Consider the following 15,940-nt stretch of genomic DNA (forward strand, 5'->3'; position numbering starts at 1 on the left):
CTAGGTTAGTTAGGTTTAAGTAGTTCAAGTTCTAGGGAACTGATGACCTCAGAAGTTAAGTCCCATAGTTCTCAGAGTCATTCATTGTACGTCGAAACTGGTTATGAATGTTATCATATTATGGGCCATCCATAAATTACGACACACGTTATGATGAGGGGAGAGGGGTCAAAAAGTGTGACATCGTCAGACCTCTCGGGGGGGGGGGGGGGGGGGGACGAGTCATAGCTTTGTGACTTCACATGTTCCAAAAAAATGTTCAAATGTGTGTGAAATCTTATGGGACTTAACTGCTAAGGTCATCAGTCCCTAAGCTTACACACTACTTAACCTAAATTATCCTAAGGACAAACACACACACCCACGCCCGAGGGAGGACTCGAACCTCCGCCGGGACCAGCCGCACAGTCCATGACTGCAGCGCCTTAGACCGCCCGGCTGACTTCACATGTATGAATCTAAAGAATTACAGCTCTAATGAGAAACTTTAAAATATTACTTACACTATCAATATTATTAAATAAGGTTTTAATAAGTTTCTATCGCGCCTTGCGGTGCGGCCGAGCGGTTCTAGGCGCTTCAGTGTGGAACCGCGCGACCGCTACGGCGCAGGTTCGAATCCTGCCTCGGGCATGGATGTGTGTGATGTCCGTAGATTAGTTATATTTAAGTAGTTCTAAGTTCTAGGGAACTGATGACCTCAGATGTTAAGTCCCATAGTGCTGAGAGCCATTTGAACCAGTTTCTATCGCTTTTTGGCATGTGGCAGCCGCGCGTGTTCACGGTCGCAGGACCTACTGTGTCGCGTGTCGGCCGACTTTGACATACGCCGAAAGGCCAATACGGCCTTTGAGCCTTTCACAAACACCGCCGTTGTTCAGGTTTCGCCTGTGTTTAATTGTTTATATCGTTCAGTCGACACATGACTTTCGCAAGTGATGAACGTGGTTTTACTAGTTCACTGTTTTGTCATTTTCAGTTTATCTAACAAAGTACAAATGAGTAAAAAACCTGAGTGAAGTATTCTTTATCGCAAACAATGAAGTATACTGATTATTTTTTTCAAAAATTTATTCGTCGTTAAAACCACCATAACAACTAGAGCCCGTGGGCGTTAAAAGTAATTTGAAGTTTTACGTAATTTTAGTATTTAGTTCTCCCCTGCTAAAAATGTTCCGGGCAAACTGAAAAACGGAACAATCCTATCAATTAAGTTCAGTTGTTATACACTACTTATTATAAAGCAAAATCGGCTACCGCATCTTTGTCTGTCTGTCTGTGGTAATGGTCGAAAGGTTCAGGCTCGATTTCGATGTAGAGCTGAATTCTTCAGGGCGATTAAGTACACCTATGGTGCGAAATGCACGTATTCAATAATTTACATTTTTACTTTTAACTAAACTAAAGATTTTAATGTGCAGTGAAGTGGCAGCCAGTTACTTCAAACAGTACCTAAATCAACGCCAAGTCAAAACACTTCCCGGAATAAAATAATTTGTCGTTCTGGAACCTGAGCTCCGTAGCATGCTGCTAGCAGGCGATGCTGGCATGGCGACATAAAAGGCAACAAAAGCACAGCAGCATTAAGGAAAGACATTCAACAGGGAAAAAACGTGATGAGAGACAGACAGCGCAACTGAAAATAGGTGGTGATTCTAAGAAAACAAAAAAAAAATCTAAAATTTTGTGGAAGTAACAGCCCAAGAAAATCGATCCGGTTTACTTCAAGTCATAAAGGTGATAGCAGTTCTGGTGGCGCCGCTCATCGACGGCGCACTGAAATATAAGGTGCTGCAAAACACTCGACTACTTACAAGACGAACTCTGTAAACAAGGCTATACTGTCAATCTATCAGGGTTATACTTAAGGAATCCTCCTCAGGCGGGTCAATACAGAGGAAGGATCAAAACACTTTGTAACTGTTACTGTCGAATTGTGCAAACCATACTCTACGCAACATGTTAAGGAGAGAGGTGGCAAATTCTGTGGAGACACGGTAAGAAACATCGAATCTTTAATTTTGGACCCTGGTCAAGTATCTTTTTATCAGTGTACGAGAAAGCATGTGTGCCATTAGGTACTACAGCAGGACATGGTCAAGCACCATTGTGAATGCACCTTGACTACTATGTAAAATTAACGGATCATGATTTCGTAGCCGCTGAAGAATATAAACTTATTCCCTCTGTTAATGCATGTATTGTAATAAACAAAGATAGTGAGGGGGAAACCTGTAGCTGTGACACGCTCTGTGCCTAAATTCGTAGCGACTCGTAGTGGAAAAATTGTTCCTGTAACGCAGAGACTCATGCCACATGCCACAGACTTGACTTTCGAACTCTAGAATGTTTTGTGAAACCCGTGTTTATTTTTACTTGCGATGGTGGTCCCGACGAAAATCCACGACAAGAACGACAAGGGCGCAGTGGCGGATACATAAAGAGTCATCAGCTCATCCTCGCTGCCTCTCGCAGTTGCAAAGTTACAAGGAGAGAAACTGACTTGGTACTACTGAAGAAATGGTATCGATATTTACAGCTTCTAGGAAGCGGTTCGCAACATTGAAGAGTCACCTTCAACACTTGCTGCAATGACATTGTCAAACGAGATGGGTTGAGCGACATGATGCTGTTATTCAATTCGCAGCTGGTCTCAGAAAAAAGTTCTCAAAGAAATACAGTTTTGGAGGAATAGATCAACGACTGCCAAACCCAATGTTCTCCTTCGAGCTCTAATTGTGAGTTTATTATCACTCTGTTTACACTGAGTGACATTATGAGCATTACATATACAGTCAGCAAAATCTTACAAGACCGTAGCTTGGACGTCGCGATGGCAAAATTAAAATTAAATTCGAAGATCAAGGTGTACGACGGCATGAGAGCTAATGCTGATAGCCGCTTTGCTCGTATTGTTGAAGAGGCGAAGACAGTTGTGGAAGAGTTAGACGTGGAGATAAGTGCTCCTCGTCTTACAAGCAAAGACACAGGGAAAACTGCGATCATAATGATGATGCTATGACACATTGGAAGAGAACTGTTTTTATGCCTACACTGGACCATGTACGACTGACATGAGAGGACGTTTTGCTGAAGAAAATATTTATCATTTAAAATTCAACATACTTTTGCTCTTACAACTACTGAAACATGACGGTAATGGTCTGGCACATAAATTGAATCATTGCTTAACTGAACTACCGTTCTTTGAAGAAGAATCGCTCTTTGTAGTTAAAAAGAGACTAATGAGAGAGATTCTTCAATCCAAGCAAACGAGGATAAACGCCCTTTATGATCGTGTTTCTGTTATGCAAGCGTTGTCTGTCTGCCCAACTTTGCACACGGTGTACAAAATATTTGCGTGTCTACCTGCTTCTATTGATACAGTAGAAAGTTTTTCAACATTTCGGCGTACAAAGACTTGGCTGAGGTCGACAATGGAGGAGGGTAGACTTCATGGCTTAACTGTGTTGAACACTCATCCTGACATTCCTATTGACGATGTGATTAACCGATTTACCGGGAAGAATAGACGCATAGAATTCATCATTTAAGGACGAGAACCACAATTTAACTTTTTTATATCATAAGATGGCATTGTCTTGTATATGTTTATAATCAGTTTACATAAAACTTTCTTAAACTTTGCACGTGACTTGATTATTTTTTATTACGGTAAAAATAAAGGTAGCTCCTTGAGGTTTTTCTGTATCCGCCACTGCAAGGGCGCCCATAAGTGTACCGTTTGTCGGCCAACTGTTGAACGAGAAGCGCCCTTGGTGGGGAAAGCGGCCTTCCCAGTAAGGATCCAGCAACTGTACTACAGGCAGACCCAAAATCAGGTGCCCGTTTCTTGTCCGAAAAAGAGTTAAAACAAAAAGAACTGTTGGCTAACGTTGCCAGTCCCGAAGAAAGAGTTGCAGTTTATACAAAAGTCAGCCTTGTCACCATAGGACGCATCAGAAGGAAACGAATAAACAAACCACTTGGTTTCGTTGAATCGCCAAAAAATAGAGCTAAGAATCTTGGGAGGAAACCCATCGTTACAGAGCTATGAAAAAATCGGTGATTCGACAAACGATGGAGGACTTTGACGTCAGTCAAAAAAATAGTACCGGCATTACACAAATTACTTTTTCCAATAAAATAAAAAAAAAATAATTTTTCTTGACAAAGTTGTTTTTGGACAAAACACTGCGTGAAAAGGGACTTCTCTGGAAGGGATGGCGAATGCTAGTCGAAGCAACAGGTTTATTGTGGTAAATATTGGATCTAATGCTCTTTTCATTTATTGACCTACAGTAATGTTATTCTCTTCAAAATATTTCCCGTTATTTATTATACACTTACGCGTGAGCTTTTTTCAAAACCCGAAAGACTTCTGGAACTCCTATCTTTAGGACAGCCTTTAGCCCTCTCAGCGACGCGTTTTTAATCTCATGTGTGCTTGTAAAGACTGTGCTTTAAAGTCTCCTTTATTTTTGAAAATAAGAAAAGGTCACATAGAGCGAACACGTGTGCTAAATCGTCGTTACGGTATTGCTCTTGGGCATAAATTCACGAACACGCAACTTATTCAGAGCAGGTGGATTATTGTGGTGCAAAAACCATGGGTTTCTCCGTCACAAATCCAGGCTTTGTAATAAGATTGCTTCACGCAAAGGACGTTGAACTTGTACGTAGTAATTCTTATTGTTCCTTTCACCTTGTGGCAAGAATTCATGGCACGGTGTGATGATAAAACCGAAAAACATAACTGTGTAACCTTCACATTTGATCGCATTTGTCGAGCATTCGGTCTTGGCGATGTAGGTTGCTTCCACTGGGACGGTAAAAGCCTTTGTTTCACTGTCATATCCATCAGCCCATGTTTAGTCACCTATTATGACTCATTTCAATAGTTCTATACCGCTGTTGACTTCACATAGTAATTCCTGAGCCTCATGCGTTCGCCGTTATTTCTGCTCAAAAGTCAACAGTTACGGAATTTCGGCCGGCCGTTGTGGCCGAGCGGTTCTAGGCGCTTCAGTCCGGAACCACGCTGCTGCTACGGTCGCAGGTCGCAGGTTCAAATCCTGCCTCGGGCATGGATGTGTGTGCTGTCCTTAGGTTTAAGTAGTCCTAAGTCTAGGGGACTGATAACCTCAAATGTTAAGTCCCATATCCATGTGCCTAACATTGTACTGATACCTTTTAGACGTTTTTACCAACAGTAAGAGTGATACGAATCGGACTAGGACGACAAGCGCAATTACAAATTCCTCCTTACTTTGTAAACGCTTCTCGTGTAGCCAGAATTGTTGGGTCTCATCGCAGCCGTTCAAAGAAAAATTCTACCTCATAGTAGCAACACAAGGTAAGAGTAAACTGTAGATGTTACAAAATAATTCCACTACATGGTGTTAAAAATTCGTTCGGAATGTATCCATCGTTTTAGGATGAGATAATAGACGAACATGCATTCAGACGAACAGGCATTCGATTCTGTATTTGTAGTAGACTAGCTTAGTGCGCGCTGCTCCGCTCGTGGAGTCTGTACGGTCTGCACAGTTTTTTTTTTTTCTCAATCAAATTTTTGTGTTGTTCACTAATTGCTACACCTTCTAAACTTTTCACGCTAATTAAGGCCATAGAAGCACTGTCTTTTCCCAATGTACTTTTGACCGAAAGCTACAGTCCAAGGTTTTTGCCATTCTCGTTCTTGTGGTGACATTTCCATAGGAACTTTCATTCCCTAACACACATTCCATTATATCTAACTGGCAAGTGAAATAACAATTTTCGTAGATTTAGCTTTAAAAATTTCTTAATATAACGAAATATTTTCTTAAAAATTTTCACCACCTTAGGTGTTGAATTTTCAAAAACAGTGAAACCCGTATTTTTTTAAATTCCTAACATAGAAGCCAAATACAAATTTTCGTAGATTTACCTTTGAAAATGTTTTCATAATGAAACAATTTCATAAGACTTTTCATCCTCTACTTCACTACCTTTGGGTCTGAATTTCCAAAAACACTGAAACGCGTATTTTTTTTTTTTTTCTAACCGAGAAGTCAGGTACCAATTTTTATAGATGTTGTTTAAAAATGCCTTAGTAGCTCTTTAATAATTTACTTCAGAAACTTGCACGCACTATTTTACTATATTTCCAAAAATGCTGAAAAATGATTTTTTTTATTTCCGACTGAGAGATCAAACACCAGCTTTCGTAGTTCGATACTCAAAATTGCCGTAATAGCGACATATTTTCAAAGAGACTTTCATCCCATACTTCACTCCCCATATGTGTGGAATTTCAAACAATCCCTGTATAAACGACGCGTACAGTATAAGATCAACCCTTTTTCCCAATTTCAAGTTTGTATCCTAAGCAGTTTCGACTGGGCAATAATGAGTCAGTGAATCAGTCTAGCCCTATTTCAAGCCCTTAGGAGCTGGATTTCTAAAAACAGTGACACACGTATTTCTTATTTCTAACAGAGAAGCCAAATGCAAATTTTTTTATTTGCAACCGAGTGTAGGAAAAGGGAGAGAAGGAAACATAGTAGGTGAATATAGATTGGGGGACAGAAATGAAAGAGGAAGCCGCCTGGTAGAATTTTGCACAGAGCACAACATAATCATAACTAACACTTGGTTTAAGAATCATGAAAGAAGGTTGTATACATGGAAGAACCCTGGAGATACTAAAAGGTATCGGATAGATTATATAATGGTAAGACAGAGATTTAGGAACCAGGTTTTTAATTGTAAGACATTTCCAGGGGCAGATGTGGACTCTGACCACAATCTATTGGTTATGACCTGTAGATTAAAACTGAAGAAACTGCAAAAAGGTGGGAATTTAAGGAGATGGGACCTGGATAAACTAAAAGAACCAGAGGTTGTACAGAGATTCAGGGAGAGCATAAGGGAGCAATTGACAGGAATGGGGGAAATAAATACAGTAGAAGAAGAATGGGTAGCTTTGAGGAATGAAGTAGTGAAGGCAGCAGAGGATCAAGTAGGTAAAAAGACGAGGGGTTGTAGAAATCCTTGGGTAACAGAAGAAATATTGAATTTAATTGATGAAAGGAGAAAATATAAAAATGCAGTAAGTGAAACAGGCAAAAAGGAATACAAACGTCTCAAAAATGAGATCGACAGGAAGTGCAAAATGGCTAAGCAGGGATGGCTAGAGGACAAATGTAAGGATGTAGAGGCCTATCTCACTAGGGGTAAGATAGATACCGCCTACAGGAAAATTAAAGAGACCTTTGGAGATAAGAGAACGACTTGTATGTATCAAGAGCTCAGATGGAAACCCAGTTCTAAGCAAAGAAGGGAAAGCAGAAAGGTGGAAGGAGTATATAGAGGGTATATACAAGGGCGATGTACTTGAGGACAATATTATGGAAATGGAAGAGGATGTAGATGAAGATGAAATGGGAGATATGATACTGCGTGAAGAGTTTGACAGAGCACTGAAAGACCTGAGTCGAAACAAGGCGCCCCCGGAGTAGACAACATTCCATTGGAACTACTGACGGCCTTGGGAGAGCCAGTCCTGACAAAACTCTACCATCTGGTGAGCAAGATGTATGAAACAGGCGAAATACCCTCAGACTTCAAGAAGAATATAATAATTCCAATCCCAAAGAAAGCAGGTGTTGACAGATGTGAAAATTACTGAACTATCAGTTTAATAAGTCACAGCTGTAAAATACTAACACGAATTCTTTACAGACGAATGGAAAAATTAGTAGAAGCCAACCTCGGGGAAGATCAGTTTGGATTCCGTAGAAACACTGGAACACGTGAGGCAATACTGACCTTACGACTTATCTTAGAAGAAAGATTAAGGAAAGGCAAACCTATGTTTCTAGCATTTGTAGATTTAGAGAAAGCTTTTGACAATGTTGACTGGAATACTGTCTTTCAAATTCTAAAGGTGGCAGGGGTAAAATACAGGGAGCGAAAGGCTATTTACAATTTGTACAGAAACCAGATAGCAGTTATAAGAGTCGAGGGACATGAAAGGGAAGCAGTTGTTGGGAAGGGAGTAAGACAGGGTTGTAGCCTCTCCCCGATGTTGTTCAATCTGTATATTGAGCAAGCAGTAAAGGAAACAAAAGAAAAATTCGGAGTAGGTATTAAAATTCATGGAGAAGAAATAAAAACTTTGAGGTTCGCCGATGACATTGTAATTCTGTCAGAGACAGCAAAGGACTTGGAAGAGCAGTTGAAGGGAATGGACAGTGTCTTGAAAGGAGGATATAAGATGAACATCAACAAAAGCAAAACAAGGATAATGGAATGTAGTCTAATTAAGTCGGGTGATGCTGAGGGAATTAGATTAGGAAATGAGGCACTTAAAGTAGTAAAGGAGTTTTGCTATTTGGGGAGCAAAATAACTGATGATGGTCGAAGTAGGGAGGATATAAAATGTAGGCTGGCAATGGCAAGGAAAGCGTTTCTGAAAAAGAGAAATTTGTTAACATCCAGTATTGATTTAAGTGTCAGGAAGCCATTTCTGAAAGTATTCGTATGGAGTGTAGCCATGTATGGAAGTGAAACATGGACGATAAATAGTTTGGACAAGAAGAGAATAGAAGCTTTCGAAATGTGGTGCTACAGAAGAATGCTGAAGATTAGATGGGTAGATCACATAACTAATGAGGAAGTATTGAATAGGATTGGGGAGAAGAGAAGTTTGTGGCACAACTTGACCAGAAGAAGGGATCGGTTGGTAGGACATGTTCTGAGGCATCAAGGGATCACCAATTTAGTATTGGAGGGCAGCGTGGAGGGTAAAAATCGTAGAGGGAGACCAAGAGATGAATACACTAAGCAGATTCAGAAGGATGTAGGTTGCAATAGGTACTGGGAGATGAAGAAGCTTGCACAGGATAGAGTAGCATGGAGAGCTGCATCAAACCAGTCTCAGGACTGAAGACCACAACAACAACAACAGAGAAGCCAAATGCAAATTTTTTATTTGCAACCGAGGAGTCAAATACTAATTTTCATAGATGTAGCTTTAAAAATGCTTTAGTAGTTCACTAATAATGATTTGTTTTTAAAAAAAGTTTCACCCACGTAGGGGTTAAATTTCCAAACTTACTGAAACCCAGATTACGTTATTTCTGACCGAGAAACCAAATACCAATTTTCTTAGGTCTGGCTTCAGAATTGCCTCATAAGCGATATATTTTCAAAATCTCGTTCGTCCCGTATCTTTTCTTAAAGACTTCTGCAGTGTAAGATCAGCACCTTCTCCAAATTTCAAGCTTCTCTTCTTTGTGGCTTGGGCTGGACAGTGATGAGTCATTAAGTAAGTATATAAGTAAGTATATAAGTATATAATTCACTCTGTACCTTTCTGTTTCGGAAGAAGACACTCGTCTTTTGTACTTGGTGTGGTGTTAACGCATTTATCTAAAAATAAATGCTGCCAGGACGTATCTGTACACTATGTCGCCATAGATTTAAAGCGCGCGCCGCGCAGGACCGGTACAACTTAAAGGTGCCTTGTGAGTTAGCTGGCTGGGCAGAGTGGGGACTCGCTTGCTCAAGAATGAGTTTGCAGAAGGGCTGTAAGGGGGGGGGGGGGATTGGCATAGACACGGGGGGTATGGAGTATTAAAAATATTTTGGAAGACGGATGGAGATTTGCAAGCAGCCACAATCAAGTTCTTTTAGCTCCTTTAAAAACCTGCGTAATTATTATTATTATTCTCGTGTCAGAAACGTACATAAAAGACAATTTATACAACTGTTGACAGATCAACACAGCTTATATAATCTTTGGCCACTTCCAGTGCATTTTCCGTTGCCTGGTGAAGGTCATCTTCTGTACAGGTGGCCGGACACCGTCGCCACTCAAGCATATGTTGAACAGTCTGTTCTTCCCATCAGCCACATTGGGTTTCTTGAATGTATCCCCATTTTGCCAGGTTAAACCGTGATGTGCCCACTCCTGATCTCAGCTTATTCAAGGACTTTAAGGTTGGCCAACTCTCGTCATGACTAGGGAATAAAAGTTTATGAAAATCTTTTCCAGTCAGGATGTGGGATGTCTCATCCCTCCATAGTTGTAGTCTGACATCTTCATCAGTGGTTGTTAGTTACTTGACCTTAGTTGTTGTGGGTAGGGCTGTTGCCCATGCATGGGATGCGTTTTTCCGTGCTCCATTTTCGTTCTTTCACTGTTTGCTGTACAGCAGGAGCAGGTGCAATTCTTGCAAGGTGGCGGAGCCACCTGCGCAATACCGACTTTTAAATCATTTTCTTGAAAGACAAATACTTGACCTATGCTATATTTTTTCTTCTCCCTGAGCGCTATGAAGGGCCGCGGCCCCTCCGTGTCCCCGGGTCTGGGCACCCTTGACGAACGAATTATTGTTTGAGCTGTACATTTTAAAGATTTTGACTTGGATACTACACTTTCTGGCCATTAAAATTGCTACACCAAAAAGAAATGCAGATGATAAACGGGTATTCATTGGACAAATACATTATACTAGAACTGACATGTGATACATTTTCACGCAATTTGCGCGCATAGATTCTGAGAAATCAGTACCCAGAACAACCACCTCTGGCCGTAATAACGGCCTTGATACGCCTGGGCATTGAGTCAAACAGAGCTTGGATGGCGTGTACAGGTACAGCTGCCCATGCAGCTTCAACACCTTACCACAGTTCATCAAGAGTAGTGACTGGCGTATTGTGACGAGCCAGTTGTTCGGCCACCATTGACCAGACGTTTTCAATTGGTGAGAGATCTGGAGAATGTGCTGGCCAGGGCAGCAGTCGAACATTTTCTGTATCCAGAAAGGCCCATACAGGACCTGTAACATGCGGTCGTGCATTATCCTGCTGAAATGAAGGGTTTCGCAGGCATCGAAAGAAGGGTAGAGCCACGGGTCATAACACATCTGAAATGTAACGTCCACTGTTCAAGGTGTCGTTCAATGCGAACAAGAGGTGACCGAGACGTGTAACCAATGGCACCCCATACCATCACGCCGGGTGATACGCCAGTGTGGCGAAGACGAATACACGCTTCCAATGTGCGTTCATCGCGATGTCGCCAAACACGGATGCGACCATCATGATGTTGTAAACAGAACCTGGATTCATCCGAAAAAATGCCTTTTTGCCATTCGTGCACCCAGGTTCGTCGTTGAGTACACCATCGCAGGCGCTCCTTTCTGTGATGCAGCGTCAAGGGTAACCACAACCATGGCCTCCAAGCTGATAGTCCATGCTGCTGCAAACGTCGTCGCACTGTTCGTGCAGATGGTTGTCGTCTTGCAAACGTCCCCATCTGTTAACTTGGGGATCGAGACGTGGCTGCGCGATCCGTTACAGCCATGCGGATAAGATGCCTGTCATCTCGACCGCTAGTGATACGAGGCCATTGGGATCCAGCACGGAGTTCCGTATTATCCTCCTGAACCCACCGATTCCATATTCTGCTAACAGTCATTGGATCACGACCAACTCGAGCAGCAATGTCGCGATACGATAAACAGCAATCGCGATAGGCTACAATCCGACCTTTATCAAAGTCGGAAACGAGCCATCACAGCAACGTTTCACCAGGCAACGCCGGTCAACTGCTGTTCGTGTATGAGAAATCGGTTGGAAACTTTCCTCATGTCAGCACTTTGTAGGTGTCGCCACCGGCGCCAACCTTGTGTGAATGCTCTGAAAAGCTAATCATTTGCATATCACAGCATTTCCTTCCTGTCGGTTAAATTTCGCGTCTGTAGCACGTCATCTTCGTGGTGTAGCAATGTTAATGGCCAGTAGTGTATTTACATTGCCACTAATGCTTCAGGAAGAAGTGCATTTAACAGAGTGTAAGGGCGAATGGCGCCTCTTAGTCGCGAACTTACCGCTATTGTATTAAAACATAACAATTTTGGTTCACATCTTGATTTCAGTTATCGAACCACTGACTTGGCTAGCAAAACGGAACTTTGAGATTGCAGGCATCGTGTTGGCCAATATTTGGGACCAGTTGGGCATTGACGGTTTTCCTGTGGTGGCCGAATATATTGTGCCAACAGATACCTGGCTTGGATATCGTACAGGCTAGGACACTGGAAAACGATGCTACTTGGTACGCAAATCATATACGTGAATCGCAATATTTTCGAAGAATTGTAAAATGCGAGGCTGTCGCGTGATGCGGTGTGCGACAATCTAGCCTGCGGCGATTATTACCTGTTTTGATTAAACGAAATTAAGACGGGTACGTACATGTAGGTAATGACGACACCGAAGGTAAATTTGCTACGCTGTTACTACAGCTATCTTGGACCTCAGAGCGTCAGCACATTTGAAGCACGTTCCGTACGATGGCTATTGCCCAGTGTCGAAGGGTACTTATTTAAAAGATCTTGTGGCATCTGTGGTAAATATTTTTCATTATATAAAGCCACTAACCAACACATGCAATCACATAAAAACCAACAAGAGGTTTTGCAAATGATGAAGTTTCGTCCTCAAAGAATTGCAGCTAGACATGCCAGGGAAGTACTATGATAAACGATGACGATGCTTTATGGTTGGATGAAGATAATGTGTACACATCCAATGTTCCAAACATTATCCAAATCGAGACCGCAGTGACTACTATGCCGGCCATAAATAATAGAAAGAAATGGGTTCAAAGTTCTAGACTGAATTTTGTATAGTTAATTTGATTTGACATGTTTCGTGAATTTTCTAAAATGATTGATTCATTGTTGATTTTTTGAAATAAAGATTTTATATAGAACTATTCTAATAATTTTGGAAGTGTTGTTTTAACTTAATAGCTTCTAAATTTAAAATTGCAAAATCCGTGCCGTCTCACCAGGGGATGGGAGTCGCACAAATTTGACCACCTGTAATAAGGATGGGGGGAGGGCTCCAAAAATCATGAAATTCGTTTGACGTAATTTTTGGGTGGCCTCTTATGTGATTGTAAAGTAAAAGTAAGTGTGTGAATCACAAAGGTTTTTTATCAGAGCTATAGTAGGGGCTGCCAAACAAAATGAAGTGCAGCGATAAAGTGTCACTGTTGTGTCTTACGCTTGAGACAGAGAGACATGAGGCTGTATAGGAACTCAGAAAAATGGAAATTCCAGCATTCACTAGAATTTTTAAATGTCGGCAGCCACTCTCTGCTAAGAATACAAAAGAAAGAATAAGGAACCATGTTGCGCTGGGTTTGTTTTAGTGTCTCTTCCTCGCCACCAGTGTTTCGGTATATTTTAACCTATCACTGAATGAAGTGACAGTGGTTACTGGACTGTGTTCATATTCAGAAGTACACGGGCTCCAATCCTCGTTCGATCACTATATTTAGGTTTTTCCTGAATTCTCCCGATAGCATGAAGAGACGGAATGCCGGTGTAGTTCCTTGAACTTGACCAACCAGCTTTCTACTCCATCCTTTTCAAATGCTAGCTCATGGTGTCTCGTGTATCAGGATGCTGAGGATGTGGTATAAAAATGAACAGAAGCTGAGGAAACAAATAGTTCTGTACTTTATGTTTGAAAGTGTAATTTCACAAAATGGTTCAAATGGCTCTGAGCACTATGGGACTTAACTTCTAAGGTCATCAGTCCCCTAGAACTTAGAACTACTTAAACCTAACTAACATAAGGACATCACACACATCCATGCCCGAGGCAGGATTCGAACCTGCGATCGTAGTGGTCGCGCGGTTCCAGACTGTAGCGCCTAGAACCGCTCGGCCACCCCGGCCGGCGTAATTTCACATATCAGTCCCAGAAACGAATGTGTTTCATTTGATGCTTTTCCAGACGTACCTTCTGTATTTATGTACCCTGTGTGATAAGCATTAAATAAACGAAATTTTTTTTGGAGACCGCTTTCGCGACCTCGCTGTATTTGATTGATACATACACCACGGTACGGTAGAAAGGCACAAAAAAAAGTTGACCATGTACATTGAAGATAAGAACACGGAAAGAAGCCCAAATGAATAAGGAACACATACCAAGGCGGTACTGATTTGGAGACGATTAAAACAGGTACCATGGAAGAGACGCATGTAGATCGACGAAAACGCATGATGAATTGTGGTCGCACATGAAAACATTTCATTATCTCGGTGGTGTTTTAAACGTCGACAAGTATTTCATCAATCTGTTTGGATTTGGCATAGTCTCGGAAGAAAAAAGAAAAGAAAAAGGAGGTGTTGTCTAGTGTCTAATTGCGAATACAAATTGTCGATTGTAATTCGAATGTTTGCATGTCGAATGTTGTAGAGGAAAGGTTAAAGAGATGAATGCATAGAAGCATGAAAAGTTGGTCTTTAAAAAATGCCTCGTGGAGAAGAGTCTGGTCTTCGTTAGAAACTTACTTCCTCAAATCATTTTCGTCATAAGATCATTGGGAAGCTGTAATCAGAAGTAATCATTTGAAACAAAACAGCCAAGGAACAACATAACAACAAAAGAGACGCAGCAGCGATGATTAACCTCCACAGAAACGATCTCAGGCGGAAATGCGACCACACGTTGCGCATCTGAAATCTGCTACGCGCCGATGACGGAATAAACCGGCTGAGCGGCAGCGCCGCGGTAGCGTTGCGAACTGCGCATGCGCGGACTGCTGGTAGCTAGCGCTGCAGCGCAACTGCGATCAGACAGCCACGTGGTGCCGTGTCGTGAGTGTGCTGTCAGCAGTGCGTCGTGCGTGCCCGTCTCTTGACCTGGTCGTGCCAGCAGCCGGCGTCGCTGCGTGTTCTTCCCAATACGCAGCGAATCCCGCGACTGAGCAGCGGTACTTTCTTCTTTGGTTTGCTACCGGCGGGACCCCTCGCCATGGGGCGGTAAGTGTCGTGCTGCCGTCAGCTGCTAGCATATGGAAGCGCGCAGCCGTCTGACAGTGCCTGTATGCGGCTGTGGGCTTCTTTTGAATTGTTTTTATGACTTACCACGATATTAACTCACGTCATACACTGACTTCATACATTGTAGAGTTGATTATTTCCCGTAGAATCTTGTATTTGAACTGTCATACCCCAGACCACGTGTCTTACTTTCCTCCTCGTACTCGTGTTTTTTGGAAGTTAGATGATCCTTATTGTTGCCCTTGCGCGTATTTTATAATGCACGTACGGTCTACGACAGGCGCAAGCCGGATATTTTTACTAAGAAGACTGTCACGCAAACGAAAATAAGTTGGAAATTCGACAGCGGGTGTTTTGGAGGTGTTTATCAGCAAGCTATTTCCTTCGGTATCGTACTTTCTTTAACAGACAGCATGCATGTGTTCGATGTTTCCAGGCTTGCCCAGAGTTGCTTGACAGGCTCATAATTAACTCACTGTGCTTCACGTCGAACATTAGGAAGCCGTAAATAGGCGCCCGGTATGTACGACATTGGGGAAACGAAAAAGGCCCCGATCCACAGCGCCTCTCAGCAAAACGCTGCGAGCAGGCGACTGTGAAGGAGAGGAAAGTTCTCGGTGGAGTAACCGGAACAGAACGGACAACGCGCAGTTCTGCGTTCCGCCCTGCGGCTCGTGCAATCCGCCTGGCTAGCAGCCGGTTTGTCCGGCATGCGCACCTCCGCTGTGCTGTGCTCTCCGCCATCATGTCATTACCTCTTCGCTGCAGCCTCCCCCGCACCATAATCAACGGTCTTCTTTTATTCTTTAACGGTACTCAACATCGGTTTTCGGTGTTGAAGCTGCTATTCTTGTTCACGACAGTACTCGCCTGGATTACTAAGAAGCAATAACACGTTGTTGTTATCGAAATGAAATTGCTTTAAGTGTAGGACCACAAACGTATTTTCGGCTTTCTGCGATTCCTCGTACTCCCTCTAAGAAAGTATTAGTTGATCACAATCAAACGTTCTTTGTGTATTTCTCTCCCTCAACCTCTAGTCGAAGTGTGCTAATATTACTGTAGGGATTCTCATG

General features: G+C 42.3%; 1 protein-coding gene across 3 annotated transcripts in view; it reads left to right on the forward strand.

Annotated features, from left to right (window-relative positions):
- Positions 1 to 15,940, forward strand: part of LOC124787602 (A-kinase anchor protein 1, mitochondrial-like) — a 277,269-nt gene that overhangs the window by 179,025 nt on the left and 82,304 nt on the right. Inside the window, exon 1 of one of the 3 annotated variants that reach the window (XM_047254352.1) lies at positions 14,669 to 14,843. The exons of the other annotated variants lie outside the window; for them this stretch is intronic. The gene's annotated coding sequence lies outside the window, so the exon portion shown is untranslated. Of the gene's footprint in view, positions 1 to 14,668; positions 14,844 to 15,940 lie in introns of those variants that run through there. 3 annotated transcript variants of the gene reach the window in all.

This window comes from Schistocerca piceifrons, chromosome 3, assembly GCF_021461385.2.
Source record: "Schistocerca piceifrons isolate TAMUIC-IGC-003096 chromosome 3, iqSchPice1.1, whole genome shotgun sequence".
NCBI classification, from domain to species: domain Eukaryota; kingdom Metazoa; phylum Arthropoda; class Insecta; order Orthoptera; family Acrididae; genus Schistocerca; species Schistocerca piceifrons.